Source organism: Schistocerca piceifrons, chromosome 7, assembly GCF_021461385.2.
Source record: "Schistocerca piceifrons isolate TAMUIC-IGC-003096 chromosome 7, iqSchPice1.1, whole genome shotgun sequence".
Classification (NCBI taxonomy): domain Eukaryota; kingdom Metazoa; phylum Arthropoda; class Insecta; order Orthoptera; family Acrididae; genus Schistocerca; species Schistocerca piceifrons.
In genome coordinates this window covers 413,381,073-413,396,735 of record NC_060144.1, presented here as the reverse complement: position 1 = coordinate 413,396,735, position 15,663 = coordinate 413,381,073, and positions in this window count along the sequence as shown.

The window sequence follows — 15,663 nt, the reverse complement described above, 5'->3', positions numbered from 1 at the left end:
CACATGGTTCACTGGAGGTGCACCAACTCATGCAGGATATCTAAGTCACCTGGATCCCCGTAACGCTGACGGCAGACTGCATCTGCCCTTCCATTTTCCCAACAACAGACCCTTTGTAAGTGACTGCATCAGTGGCTGACTCTACCTCATCAACACTGGCTCAGAGGTCGGCATATCTCGCCCTTTCTGCTATGTGAAACGCCATACTATGCACTTGTCCAACTCTATGCAGCAATTGGTACAAAAATTCTAGCTTATGGATCATAGGTTTGCACACTAGATCTTGACCTCAATGATGTTTTCAACTGGACATTTTTCATCATGCATGTAGCCAAACCTGTTATCAGTGCAGACTTTCTCCATCACTTCCACCTCATTCTGGACCTATCTGGTGGTGTGGTAACTTGCATGATTTGCTAGCATTCCATCACAGGTCTCATCAGCCACACCCCCTCTGTTGTCCATCACAATGGCGCAGCCCACTTCATGCCCCAAACTGTGCCTCCTGCAAATATACCTGACAGTCATTGACTCCTTCAGGAATGGCTCCACATCATTTACTGTATTCAATGTGTTCGAAAACTCTACTTTGACACACATGAAACGAACTTCACTTACAACATCACAACAATATCAGTCAACACAGAATTCAAGACATCGAGCAGGAACACTATGCAACATACCAACAGCACAACCAGTTACATCGACTCCCTACACCCGTCGCCACTACCTCACCGACGTCTCTACAGCATGCTGACTCTATCGCCACCTATGGAAATGCTCACAGCATCGCCTCCATCTACTACTATAAAGGTCAGTACTGCGCCCCTTGCTCTCCCAGTCTCTTCTGTGTCCATTCCCCCACAAGTATGAGTCTATCATTAAGAATGGAACAGCTCATAAGAGTATCAACACTCCTAATCCCACAGTGTGTCACAGGCCACATCGACTAGTGTCAAATTAGTGAAGACCACAAAAGTGGCAGTGGACAAACTATTACAACCTGTGTAGGTCGCACTTCCAACAATTCCTGGACTTCACCCACAAAATTGCTCCCACCCCCCCCCCTCTCCAAAAAAACAAATCTCACAGGTTGTGTGATGATTACAGGATCCTTAATACTGGTACCATTAAAAACAGCTACCCAGTACCAAACATCCAAGGCTACAGCCATTATTCAGCAAATGCCTTTGTTCTTAAAGTAATTGCTTGTAAGATGGCGTACTTAGAAATACCTATTTGTCAAGAAGACATTCACAAAACGGCCATTATCACGTCTTTCACTTTGTTTAAGTTTATGTTTATGCCGTACAGGCTTAAGAGCTCAACACAAACATGGAAATGCTCTACTGATGATTTACTATTTAAGTTCCCATTCTGTTATCGTTACCTGTATGACATCGTAATCTTCTTTCTGGACGATACCTTCCAGAATATGCACCTCAAACAAGTTGTCTACACGTTCTTTCACAATGGCGTCTTGACCAACAAAGACTTTTACTGAAAGAAGTCATTTTCTATGTACATATCATAAATGCTTTAGGTATCTGTCCCACATCACAACTTGTAGAGGTTATTCAGCATCTGCCTCAACCATAAGACTATTAAGAACTATGTAGATTGTTAGGTGTGATGTACATCTACAGAAGACACCTTCCGCAAGGAGCCTCCTTGCAAGCACCGCTAATGAAATTCCACACCAGCAAGAGCACCACTGGCAAACGCAAACTCACTTGAATGATCGATATGCAATCCACTTTTGAATGCAGTAAAGATTGCCTCACCTAGGCAACTACTCTGGCATACCCCTCCTCGACGCACACCTGATCATAACAGCAGAAGTGAGTGACTCAGCCATCATCACCGTGCTGCAACAAGAAGTAGGGGCGTTCAGTAGCCACTCCGTTTTCTTTTTATTATTATTTTTAGTCATGTAAGCTCACGTCATCACAAAGCAAGTTGTCTGCGCTTAACATGAAACCACTTGTACACTATGAAGTAGCATGCTACTTCTGGCAAAGTGTACAAGGCTGTCCCTTGATTATTTATACTCATCACTCTCGACTCATCGACTCTATTCAAAAACAAACCATAGACACTTGCTCCCAACAGTTTCAGGATTAGACTACATTGCTCAATCTACCACAGATGTCCTCCACCTGAAAGGTTCAGAGAATGTTGTGGCAGACCGTTTTTACATTCTGTCAGCAGTCGATTATGTCACATAATGAGTTGAAGCAATGCCAATAAAAAAGATAATGGCTGAATTTACTTCCAAAGCATTTACTGAAATGTGGATCTCACGCTTTGTCTAACCCATGTCCATCGCAACTTACCAGGGCCGGCAGTTCAGATCCACCCTCATCCCAGAACTGTGCCATATGACAGTCGCTAGCCGATTCCCCACCACAGCATAGCGTCCACAAAACAGTAGTCTTGTCAAGTGGTGGCACCACATGTTACAGAAGGCCTCATGTGCCACGGCAGACTGTGGATTGAAGCACTGCAATGTGTACTTCTGAGAGTCTGTACAGCACGAAAACACAACCTTTTAGTCTCACTGGCTGAAATCTTATATGGTTCAATGCTATCACTGTCGGCGGACTTTGTGTGCCAATAACTATTGATTCTGTCCCCAGATCTTCCTGACCTGGTCTCTCATTTCAAAAGACACATTGCTCACCTCTGTGTACCTCCACCCCTTCTGCATTCGGTGCCCAAGGTCTTCCCACATAAAGCACTTAAAGACTGTGACTTTGTAATGTTACAAGGTGACTTCGTATGACCTACTATATGCCCCTCCACACTCAGGCCACTACAAGTTGCTTCGAAGAGACACTCAAACTTTCCACCAATTATTAAATAGGAAATCTACAACAGTGTCCGTTAACTGACTCAAACTTGCGTGTACACACAAGATGCCTCACCGGACAACTCTTGCCAAGCGGCCTCTCTGCTACACCTGTCATATTGCCACAGGAAATCGATATTGCTACTTTCATCGCCCACTTTTCTGCCAGTGGTATCTGGTAATGTAGGACAATCATGTCCTCACACTGGCGCCACCTGCCCATGGCGAAGGACCCACCACTCCTCAAATCTCGGAGGCCACGCAAACTCACTCTACAGCCGCCTCCATTACATGCTGGCCCACCTCCATGACTACCACCTGTATGCTAGTGATGTACATCGCCTCCCGAACTCTAGTCTGCTGCAGATGACAATGTGTGGAAGACCTCTCCCTCCCTACCCAACCTGTCTGTCCCCCAATTTCACACAGTCTCACTCACTGTGATCCACAGTGGAAGGGGGAGGGGGGACTCTGTGGGAACACCGTGTCGACAAACTTCATCACTGGCAGTCGATCGGGACCTCACACGAAACTGTGACTTTTAGTCTACCTTATGACTTCGTTGGGTTTGAATATTTCTGAAGTGTATGTTCCTTTCTGTAATAAAAGTGCGCTATATTGTATGTGCGTTGCATGAGTATTCATTGTCATCACTTCCTGTACACCCTAGCACTAAACATTTATCTGAGCAAGACATTCAGGAAGATGAGATTTTTCGGAGGTTCAAGAATTATTGTTACTTTCCATTCCCTTGTCTGAACTTCGTAAAATGATGGTAAGAATCACATTTAGTACAGATATCATGAAAACGTCTGGGCGCCTGTACAGCACAAAAACACAACCTTGGAGCCTAACTGGCTGAAATCTGATATGGTGAAACACTATCGCTGCCATCAGACTTTGTGTTCCAAGAACGATAAACTCCGTCCCCACACCTTCCTGACTTGGTCATTCATTTCAAGTGATACAGTGGTCACATTTACATACCTCCACCCTTTCTCAACTTAGTGTCTAAAGTCTTTCCACATAAATCCACACACACACACACACACACACACACACACACACACACACACATATATATATATATATATATATATATATATATATATATATATATATATATATGCCATGAAACACAAATGCTTTTTAGTTTCTGACATGCATGATGAGATAGCGCTAGTTGATGATGTGACTTTGCATTGTTGTTTTTGTCTTGAATACTTCGATGTGACGATTCTTTTGCTTGTTTTCAATAATTTTACATCCACTGAAAGTAATATTGTTGGTAGTTAGTGTTTTTCTAGTCTTTCATAGTCTGTGACAGTTGTTACTTGTAGTAAATCTAATTTAATGTTTGATGATTTTGGTTGTTAGAGTTCAGATGTGCTCTACATGAGCTATAATTTATGATGTTGTGTTCTGAATCAGCATTCCAGAGAACCAAGGTTATGAGGGTAATAATTCTTTGCTAAGTGAGGAGGCACAGATGGGCCGAATGAAAACAGTTTTGATGTAGGAAGTTCTAGGAATGTAAAGAAAGATTGGAAGGTCACTGCAGCATAAACCTTCAAAATATCAATAAAATTTTTGTGTATATTTTTCTACAGCAAATTATGCAATCTTACTACAAATGCAGAGGTACAGACAGACTGATAATACTGCAATGTTGGCAGAAAAATATCACGTGAAGAAAGACATCGCAGTGATGTCAGATTGCATGGGGAGCTTAACGTTTCTGTTTTCAGTCACTGGTATAACTTGTTCTTTCTATAGTCTGTACAATCATTGCTGCCTGACCTCTCAAAGTTTTTTGTAACCCAACTGCTTTACTTTTTAGTCTACAAACTATTTCAACTTATATCCAAACCAAACTATCTGCATTTATGCAACCAGAATTGTGCAGATTATCAATCAATCAATCTGTTCTTTTCCAATTTGGTAGAATGTTAAGCTTCATTTGAAACTCACTTTGCGTTTTTATTTCACAGTGGCAACCAGTTTAGGGTGTAGTATTTTCTGCACATTAACAGACAGTTTCCATTCTAGTTTCCTTGGTTTCTCCTGCATTTTTGAATGAGGCAAAAGTGCTTTGCACGGTTCCTATCCCTCACATCCTCATTCCATCAGATTGGTTTTCGAGACATTTCTATCCAGTTCTACCACACACTCACTGTAAATATTTTCAGTGTCTCATTTTTCACCCACAGATTTCAGCACATCTCTCAGCAGCAGCTGGTGAACCTCTTCACTAAATTTTCTAATCACATGCTGTAAAGTTGTGACAGTTTGCCTATTGGGAGGTATATGCAAAAAGGTGTTCTCAGATTGCCAAAACTAGCACCTTCCCTATCCGTGCCACACAAAAATTATAAAGTTTGGACCAGGTTTAAGTGCAAGGTTCAATTAAGCTGTTGTAACTGACTAAAAACCTCATCTGACTGCGAATTACTGAATTTACAATGCAGTATGTGATCTAAAGTGGCCTCTAGATAGCCAACAATATTGCAGAATAATACTGTGTAATATTATTGGTGTTCTCCCTAAACTGTTCAATAATATTGTCAATAATATTGTGCAATAATACTACAATTACGAATGTTGAATGGCAAAGATGCTGCTGCTGTGACAGTTGTTCTACTTTGTTGCAAGTAGAATAAAGCTGGATACAAAATAAGATTTGAGAAGCACTGAAGATCACTCACAGAACTTCAGAGAACTGAAGCTGAACAAAACAAAACAAAAAATGATTATAATAACTTTCTGTGAGCTGAGGTCCATCATTTGATACATTACATGAAAAAGTTGTCTCCATATGTTGACGTCCACATACATAGGCTAGGCATTTGCAGCCTCCTCTCCCCCTATCCATCCAGGATATATTTCTGTTGACACACATATTCCCATTGTCCAAAACCAAAATAATACGATGAGAGATGCATCCACCAAACCAGCGTTTATCTATTACACTACAATACGTTACTACTGGCAATCCATTTGAAGCTGTTTCACCTTACAGTATTTGAGATATAATTCTGAAAATGTGTAACGTAATAAGATATGCACAAAAGGATCACATCTGGGTAGTACTGTATATACAGAGATAAGTATTAATATATATTTTTGTTCATAACTTTGTTTTAATTAAATTTTTTTAAAGGCATCTTCCTTCAAGTACATTCCCTATATTTTCCGAACAATGAATCAATAATCAACTGCCCTAACTTCCCATAATGCACCCAATGATTTATACATTTACACCATTATTAAATCATATTTGCTAAGGCATTGCAATGCAGGTAAACAAGGCTAACACATGTCTTTAAGATGATAGTTACATAGTTACATAACAAACATGACTTAATGGTCTACCAACCTTTAGCATTGTACTCGATAATTTCATAAAGCCGAAATCTGGATAGTACAAAATATAAATATTATAATACTCAGTCAAATGGGAATTTACTCCTTTAAAAAACTGTCAATATTATTGCTCATCTGGGAAGTATTGCCAACATTATTGACCATCTAGGATCCGCTGAACATTTTGTCCTAATCAGTGAGATTATACAGGTTCCTGAGTATAATTAAATTGTGCTTCTTCTTATTTAATTGTCCACTCTGAATTAAGCAATTTCCAAAGCTAGACTTCAATAAACAGTCACTGTAGAATGATATCACTTCAATAAACTCAGAATAAAGATCATGAAGACAGAGAGTGCTTTAACTCAAGTAATATCTATTGTTTGTAAATCAATACAAGTATTGCACTTCTTGAGTAGTTCAGTATTAAATGCAGTTCAATGAAGATCCAGTCACAGGTAGTCTGGTGCGTTAGTCTCTTCAGAATACAATACAGTGGTGAATGAAACTGAAAGTACAATAGTGGCCTTTTCATATTCTTCATTGCTCAGCCATAGCTTGTTGAAGCTCTCTGTTAATCGGAAATGTAGTCCAGCTGTCGCTGCTCACACATCCTGTTACTGGCTACTATCAACTCTACCTGTAACATCAGGCTGCTGTGAGGCTTATTCTGATACACAACATCAGTAACATTTTAGGCAAGTATTAGCACAAGCAGTCCCCTCATTTGCTGTCGGTCTGGATTTCTGCAGCTTAGTATTTTCTTCGATTTCACAAATGGATTTGATTGTGAGGATCATACAATACTTTTTACATAAGTTGGAATATTATTAGACTAGAGGAGATGTTAAACAGTGACTCATTTTGTATGTGGAAAGTAGGAAGCAGAAAGGTGACCTTCAGTGTTAAGGATCAGGGTAGATATCTGAATCTGACCTGGGTCAATTTAAAGATGAGATTCCACAGGGTTCTCTTCTGGGTATATTGCTTTTCTTGATGTATGTCAATTATCTTCCACTAAGAATGACAGATGACATAACATTGTTCACTTTGCAGCTAACCCAAGTTTTATTGTCAATCATATAGAATGTAATACAAATGATGCAGCTAATAGTGTATTTAGTAATATCAGAATGTAGCTTTCAGAGAATGCTTAGCTGTAACAAAATGCAATGTGTAAAGTTTATGCTGCAGATCTCTTGTGAAAGTGAAATTTTATTGCCAAAAGGTGGTCAAATAGTCAGTGAAGTCAACCATTTTAAATTCCTAGCACTTGGTGTAGGTGGAAAGCTTTCTTGGAAGTATCGTGTTCAAGATCTTGTGAATAAACTGAATACTCCTGTTTTCACTTTAAGAATGATCTTCACTCTTCCTGACACTGAAACACAAAGGCTTGTTTACTTTCACTCTATTATCTCATATGATATTACATTTTGGGCAACTCTGTGTTTTTACCAAGAATATACTTAGCCCAGAAATGGGCAGTCAGACTGTCAGCTCACAAACATCACACAGCTTGTTGTGCAGGTGGCTCAGAAGTCTAACTCAGGTGTCCCTGTAGGTATATTCCATCACAGAATTTGTTGTTAGTGATACTGACTCATACAGAAAACCTACAACATGCATTCAGCGAACACTAGACAGAAAAACGATATACAGTTGGATAAAACATCCTTAAGCATTCTGGAGAAAGTTGTGCACCATTCAGCAGCTTTCATAGCCTTCCAGAAGAACTGAAAAATAGAGCTGTAAACCCCAAATATTTAAATATAACTTGAAATGCTTCCTTGTGACACACACCTTCTATTCTCTTCAGAAGAACCTCACAGTGGTTGAGAACTTTTCTCTATAATTATTATTTATTCGTACACTATCAGTTTTTCGTCCTTCACTGGTTCTTTAAGCCTATGTTTATATTTTCTGTCAGCAGCTTGTGGTTCATTGATTATTATTGCTGCCTCTTGGCTGTAGAGCCCCAGGTTCCACTTCTGGTCAGGTCAGAGATTTTCTTTGCTAGGGACCGTGTGTTTTATCTCATCTTCATCAGATATGCAATCTGCCAAAATGACATCAAACAGAAAGACTTGCACTCAAAAGGGGTCACCGAGCCAATAATGCCATACAATCATTACCATTTTATATACTTTATACTTACCATTCTGTAATCTGTAAATCATGTACAGATTCATTACCTACACAAGTAGCTTTGGTTTGTATGGTCCCACAGAACTTGATAAATAAATAAAATAGAAATAAATAAAACCCACCAAAATTGTGTCATCAAAGTCGACTTGGAAGTGTCTGGTTGAAATCCAGCTGCTGACAATAATTTTGATCATCATTATTTCGGTGGTAAGGAGATAAGAGGAGCTAGGGTAAATTCCAGATCACCAGATCTAGTGACAATGGTCATACGTTAAATTCCAGACCTCTTTCCACTGTATCATGGACCGACACTATTGATGGTGAACAGTCAATAACGTGGATGTGTTAAGATTGGCAAGTCCCATTGTATGTTTCAAAAAGAGCATGCCATGTACAGGCACATAGCGTCACAGTCTGTCCAGTCTTTCATCATGATCAATAGTACAAAGATGACACTACACCTGCACTCATCACTGCCACTACATGATACAGTCACATTTGAAGACAGCCGATAAGCAAGGTTGTCCAAGTGGCCAAACTCGTACTCAGCCATAAGCCTCACACATAAAAAGAAAAAGAAAAATACAGTTACATTTCGCAATCTGTATTGTCATCCAAGGTTTTGGAAAATTTGACTGTTTTCCCTGTTGAGCATCTTAATGCATAGATTAAATTTCCATTACATTGTATTTCATTGACACTGGTAAACAATTTAATTATCTTTTCACTATCCTACTCACCTTGAGTGCAAGCATTTTATGTCTTGAAGGAGTAAAAATTTCAGTCCGTTCTTTGATGCCAGTTCATTACCAGAAGAGTATAGTCTGTAATCCAATTTGAGACTTATTTTCTAGGATTTCCTTCATTTTTCTTAACCCTAAGAGTGTGTGTGAAATCTTATGGGACTTAACTGCTAAGGTCATCAGTCCCTAAGCTTACATACTACTTAACCTAAATTATCCTAAGGACAAACACACACACCCATGCCCGAGGGTGACTCGAACCTCCGCCGGCACCAGCCGCACGGCCCATGACTGCAGCGCCCTAGACCACTCGGTTAACCCTAAGATCAGAAGCTTTCTTTCTTCTACATCTACATCTACATCTACATTTATACTCCGCAAGCCACCCAACGGTGTGTGGCGGAGGGCACTTTACGTGCCACTGTCATTACCTCCCTTTCCTGTTCCAGTCGCGTATGGTTCGCGGGAAGAACGACTGTCTGAAAGCCTCCATGCGCGCTCTAATCTCTCTAATTTTACATTCGTGATCTCCTCGGGAGGTAAAAGTAGGGGGAAGCAATATATTCGATACCTCATCCAGAAACGCACCCTCTCGAAACCTGGCGAGCAAGCTACACCGCGATGCAGAGCGCCTCTCTTGCAGAGTCTGCCACTTGGGTTTATTAAACATCTCCGTAACGCTATCACGGTTACCAAATAACCCTGTGACGAAATGCGCCGCTCTTCTTTGGATCTTCTCTATCTCCTCCGTCAGACCGATCTGGTACGGATCCCACACTGATGAGCAATACTCAAGTATAGGTCGAACAAGTGTTTTGTAAGCCACCTCCTTTGTTGATGGACTACATTTTCTAAGCACTCTCCCAATGAATCTCAACCTGGTACCCGCCTTACCAACAATTAATTTTATATGATCATTCCACTTCAGATCGTTCTGCATGCATACTCCCAGATATTTTACAGAAGTAGCTGCTACCAGTGTTTGTTCCGCTATCATATAATCATACAATAAAGGATCCTTCTTTCTATGTATTCGCAATACATTACATTTGTGTATGTTAAGGGTCAGTTGCCACTCCCTGCAAGTGCCTATCCCCTGCAGATCTTCCTGCATTTCGCTACAATTTTCTAATGCTGCAACTTCTCTGTATACTACAGCATCATCCGCGAAAAGCCGCATGGAACTTCCGACACTATCTACTAGGTCATTTATATATATTGTGAAAAGCAATGGTCCCATAACACTCCCCTGTGGCACGCCAGAGGTTCCTTTAACGTCTGTAGACGTCTCTCCATTGATAACAACATGCTGTGTTCTGTTTGCTAAAAACTCTTCAATCCAGCCACACAGCTGGTCTGATATTCCGTAGGCTATTACTTTGTTTATCAGGCGACAGTGCGGAACTGTATCGAACGCCTTCCGGAAGTCAAGAAAAATAGCATCTACCTGGGAGCCTGTATCTAATATTTTCTGGATCTCATGAACAAATAAAGCGAGTTGGGTCTCACACGATCGCTGTTTCCGGAATCCATGTTGATTCCTACATAGTAGATTCTGGGTTTCCAAAAACGACATGATACTCGAGCAAAAAACATGTTCTAAAATTCTACAACAGATCGACGTCAGAGATATAGGTCTATAGTTTTGCGCATCTGCTCGACCACCATTCTTGAAGATTGGGACTATCTGTGCTCTTTTCCAATCATTTGGAACCCTCCGTTCCTCTAGAGACTTGCGGTACACGGCTGTTAGAAGGGGGGCAAGTTCTTTCGCGTACTCTGTGTAGAATCGAATTGGTATCCCGTCAGGTCCAGTGGACTTTCCTCTATTGAGTGATTCCAGTTGCTTTTCTATTCCTTGGACACTTATTTCGATGTCAGCCATTTTTTCGTTTGTGCGAGGATTTAGAGAAGGAACTGCAGTGCGGTCTTCCTCTGTGAAACAGCTTTGGAAAAAGGTGTTTAGTATTTCAGCTTTACGCGTGTCATCCTCTGTTTCAATGCCATCATCATCCCGTAGTGTCTGGATATGCTGTTTCGAGCAACTTACTGATTTAACATAAGACCAGAACTTCCTAGGATTTTCTGTCAAGTCGGTACATAGAATTTTACTTTCGAATTCACTGAAAGCTTCACGCATAGCACTCCTTACGCTAACTTTGACATCGTTTAGCTTCTGTTTGTCGGAGAGGTTTTGGCTGCGTTTAAACTTGGAGTGGAGCTCTCTTTGCTTTCGCAGTAGATTCCTAACTTTGTTGTTGTACCACGGTGGGTTTTTCCCGTCCCTCACAGTTTTACTCGGCACGTACCTGTCTAAAACGCATTTTACGATTGCCTTGAACTTTTTCCATAAACACTCAACATTGTCAGTGTCGGAACAGAAATTTTCGTTTTGATCTGTTAAGTAGTCTGAAATCTGCCTTCTATTACTCTTGCTAAACAGATAAACCGTCCTCCCTTTTTTTATATTCCTATTAACTTCCATATTCAGGGATGCTGCAACGGCCTTATGATCACTGATTCCCTGTTCTGCACATACAGAGTCGAAAAGTTTGGGTCTGTTTGTTATCAGTAGGTCCAAGATGTTATCTCCACGAGTCGGTTCTCTGTTTAATTGCTCGAGGTGATTTTCGGATAGTGCACTCAGTATAATGTCACTCGATGCTCTGTCCCTACCACCCGTCCTAAACATCTGAGTGTCCCAGTCTATATCTGGTAAATTGAAATCTCCACCTAAGACTATAACATGCTGAGAAAATTTATGTGAAATGTGTTCCAAATTTTCTCTCAGTTGTTCTGCCACTAATGCTGCTGAGTCGGGAGGTCGGTAAAAGGAGCCAATTATTAACCTAGTTCTGTTGTTGAGTGTAACCTCCACCCATAATAATTCACAGGAACTATCCACTTCTACTTCACTACAGGATAAACTACTACTAACAGCGGCGAACGCTCCACCACCGGTTGCATGCAATCTATCCCTTCTAAACACCGTCTGTACCTTTGTAAAAATTTTGGCAGAATTTATCTCTGGCTTAAGCCAGCTTTCTGTACCTATAACGATTTCAGCTTCGGTGCTTTCTATCAGTGCTTGAAGTTCTGGTACTTTACCAACGCAGCTTCGACAGTTGACAATTACAATACCGATTGCTGCTTGGTCCCCGCATGTCCTGACTTTGCCCCGCACCCATTGAGGCTGTTGCCCTTTTTGTACTTGCCCAAGGCCATCTAACCTAAAAAACCGCCCAGCCCACGCCACACAACCCCTGCTACCCGTGTAGCCGCTTGTTGCGTGTAGTGGACTCCTGACCTATCCAGCGGAACCCGAAACCCCACCACCCTATGCCGCAAGTCGAGGAATCTGCAGCCCACACGGTCGCAGAACCGTCTCAGCCTCTGATTCAGACCCTCCACTCGGCTGTGTACCAAAGGTCCGCAGTCAGTCCTGTCGACGATGCTGCAGATGGTGAGCTCTGTTTTCATCCCGCTAGCGAGACTGGCAGTCTTCACCAAATCAGATAGCCGCCAGAAGCCAGAGAGGATTTCCTCCGATCCATAGCGACACACATCATTGGTGCCGACATGAGCGACCACCTGCAGTTGGGTGCACCCTGTACCCTTCATGGCATCCGGAAGGACCCTTTCCACATCTGGAATGACTCCCCCCGGTATGCACACGGAGTGCACATTGGTTTTCTTCCCCTCTCTTGCTGCCATTTCCCTAAGGGGCCCCATTACGCGCCTGACGTTGGAGCTCCCAACTACCAGTAAGCCCACCCTCTGCGACTGCCCGGATCTTGCAGACTGAGGGGCAACCTCTGGAACAGGACAAGCAGCCATGTCAGGCCGAAGATCAGTATCAGCCTGAGACAGAGCCTGAAACCGGTTCGTCAGACAAACTGGAGAGGCTTTCCGTTCAGCCCTCCGGAATGTCTTTCGCCCCCTGCCACACCTTGAGACAACCTCCCACTTTACCACAGGTGAGGGATCAGCCTCAATGCGGGCAGTATCCCGGGCAACCACAGTCGTCGTCCGATCAGGGGATGCGTGGGACGCGCTGGCTGTCCCCGACAAACCCCCATCCAGACCCCCACAGTGATGCCCATTGGCAACAGCCTCAAGCTGTGTGACTGAAGCCAGCACTGCCTGAAGCTGGGAGCGAAGGGATGCCAACTAAGCCTGCATCCGAACACAGCAGTTGCAGTCCCTATCCATGCTAAAAACTGTTTTGCAAAGAACGTCTGAACTAATCTACAGAGAGCGCAAACAAATCAACAAAATTTAAACGGTTATTAAAATACGAGATTGCCTAGTAAATGCAGTAATGCTGCTACTTGCGCACTGCTGACACACTGCTCGGCGGCGGAAGGAGAATACGCGAATTAACACTATTCAGGTACTAAAACGCGATGCTACAACTCTCAAATACTATAATACGCCCGAAATTTATGAATTAAAGAATGCAAGTACCAAAAACACGCAAAGAAATTAAGAATTAAACTATGTAACAAATGAGTGAGCTAGGAGTATACGACTTGCTGCTCAGCTGCTTATCCAACGGTGGCAGGGAGCACACTGACTGTGACCAACCGACACTGGCCGTTCAAAACAAAAACAGAAGACAAACGACTACGTGAATTTACACTATTCAGGTACTAAAACGCGATGCTACAACTCTCAAATACTATAATACGTCCGAAATTTATGAATTAAAGAATCCAAGTACCAAAAACACGCAAAGAAATTAAGAATTAAACTATGTAACAAATGAGTGAGCTAGGAGTATACGACTTGCTGCTCAGCTGCTTATCCAACGGTGGCAGGGAGCACACTGACTGTGACCAACCGACACTGGCCGTTCAAAACAAAAACAGAAGACAAACGACTACGTGAATTTACACTATTCAGGTACTAAAACGCGATGCTACAACTCTCAAATACTATAATACGCCCGAAATTTATGAATTAAAGAATGCAAGTACCAAAAACACGCAAAGAAATTAAGAATTAAACTATGTAACAAATGAGTGAGCTAGGAGTATACGACTTACTGCTCAGCTGCTTATCCAACGGTGGCAGGGAGCACACTGACTGTGACCAACCGACACTGGCCATTCAAAACAAAAACAGAAGACAAACGACTACGCGAATTTACACTATTCAGGTACTAAAACGCGATGCTACAACTCTCAAATACTATAATACGCCCGAAATTTATGAATTAAAGAATGCAAGTACCAAAAACACGCAAAGAAATTAAGAATTAAACTATGTAACAAATGAGTGAGCTAGGAGTATACGACTTACTGCTCAGCTGCTTATCCAACGGTGGCAGGGAGCACACTGACTGTGACCAACCGACACTGGCCGTTCAAAACAAAAACAGAAGACAAACGACTACGCGAATTTACACTATTCAGGTACTAAAACGCGATGCTACAACTCTCAAATACTATAGTACGCCCGAAATTTATGAATTAAAGAATGCAAGTACCAAAAACACGCAAAGAAATTAAGAATTAAACTATGTAACAAATGAGTGAGCTAGGAGTATACGACTTGCTGCTCAGCTGCTTATCCAACGGCGGCAGGGAGCACACTCTTCTACACACACTTCTACAGGACCAATCAAATACTGAGTTTGAATTATCAATGTCAGACCATTTATCAATATTGAAACTTTGTCTGTCTTTCATTTTGGTGGCCAGTATAGCATCACCTATAGTGTGTGTCTACTTTATGTCTCTGTCTTGATTTCTTAATGTCTTAACTGAGGCTCTTTTTGCCTTGAAGGAAAGTGGGAGGATTAGAGTTCGACATATTGTTGATGATAAGGTCATTAGTGTAGGTGCACAGTCTCAGACTGGACAAGGATTGTGTAAGAAATTGGCTGTGTCCTGTTCAAAGAAGCCAGTGAGGAATTCACCTTAAGCAATTTATGGTAACAGTTTACTAAATCAAAGTCTCAATGATCAGATAGAGATTTGCACAATACTTCTATCAAATTTGAGTTCAGTATGCTATACTTTGTTCATCATAAGAATAAACTTGATCCAAACAAACATCAGCTTTTTCTTAATCAACTTTGTCAGTTAACTACGTAGTTTTTACTTCAAAAATGGTGTACAATCCCAGTCTCTGTAAACGCTACTTGTACCCTTACTGTCGCACTCTAAATACACACTTAAATAATGGCTGACACTTCTTTCTGCCTCATAGTGAAACATGCATACAGAACACCATTAGAAAATCGCGAGGAACAAGTTGTTAATGTTTTTCACAAGATTTCAGCTTTGAAGGTTTTCGAGAAACGGTATTTACTAAAAACAATGCATTACTTTAATGAAATGTGTGGTGTAATCGGTAGTGCTGCAGTCTGATAATAATCGAGCTTAGTGTTTGGTGCTGGTTTGAATATCGCTGTGGTCTTTTTTTCATTCTGTTTGAAAATCTACATCGCTTAAAGATGAAATTCATCAAATACATACTAATTATCACATACATCATTTTTTTTATGAAAAGCGCATGTCTTCTATCACATACCTCATCATCTTTTTGTGAAAG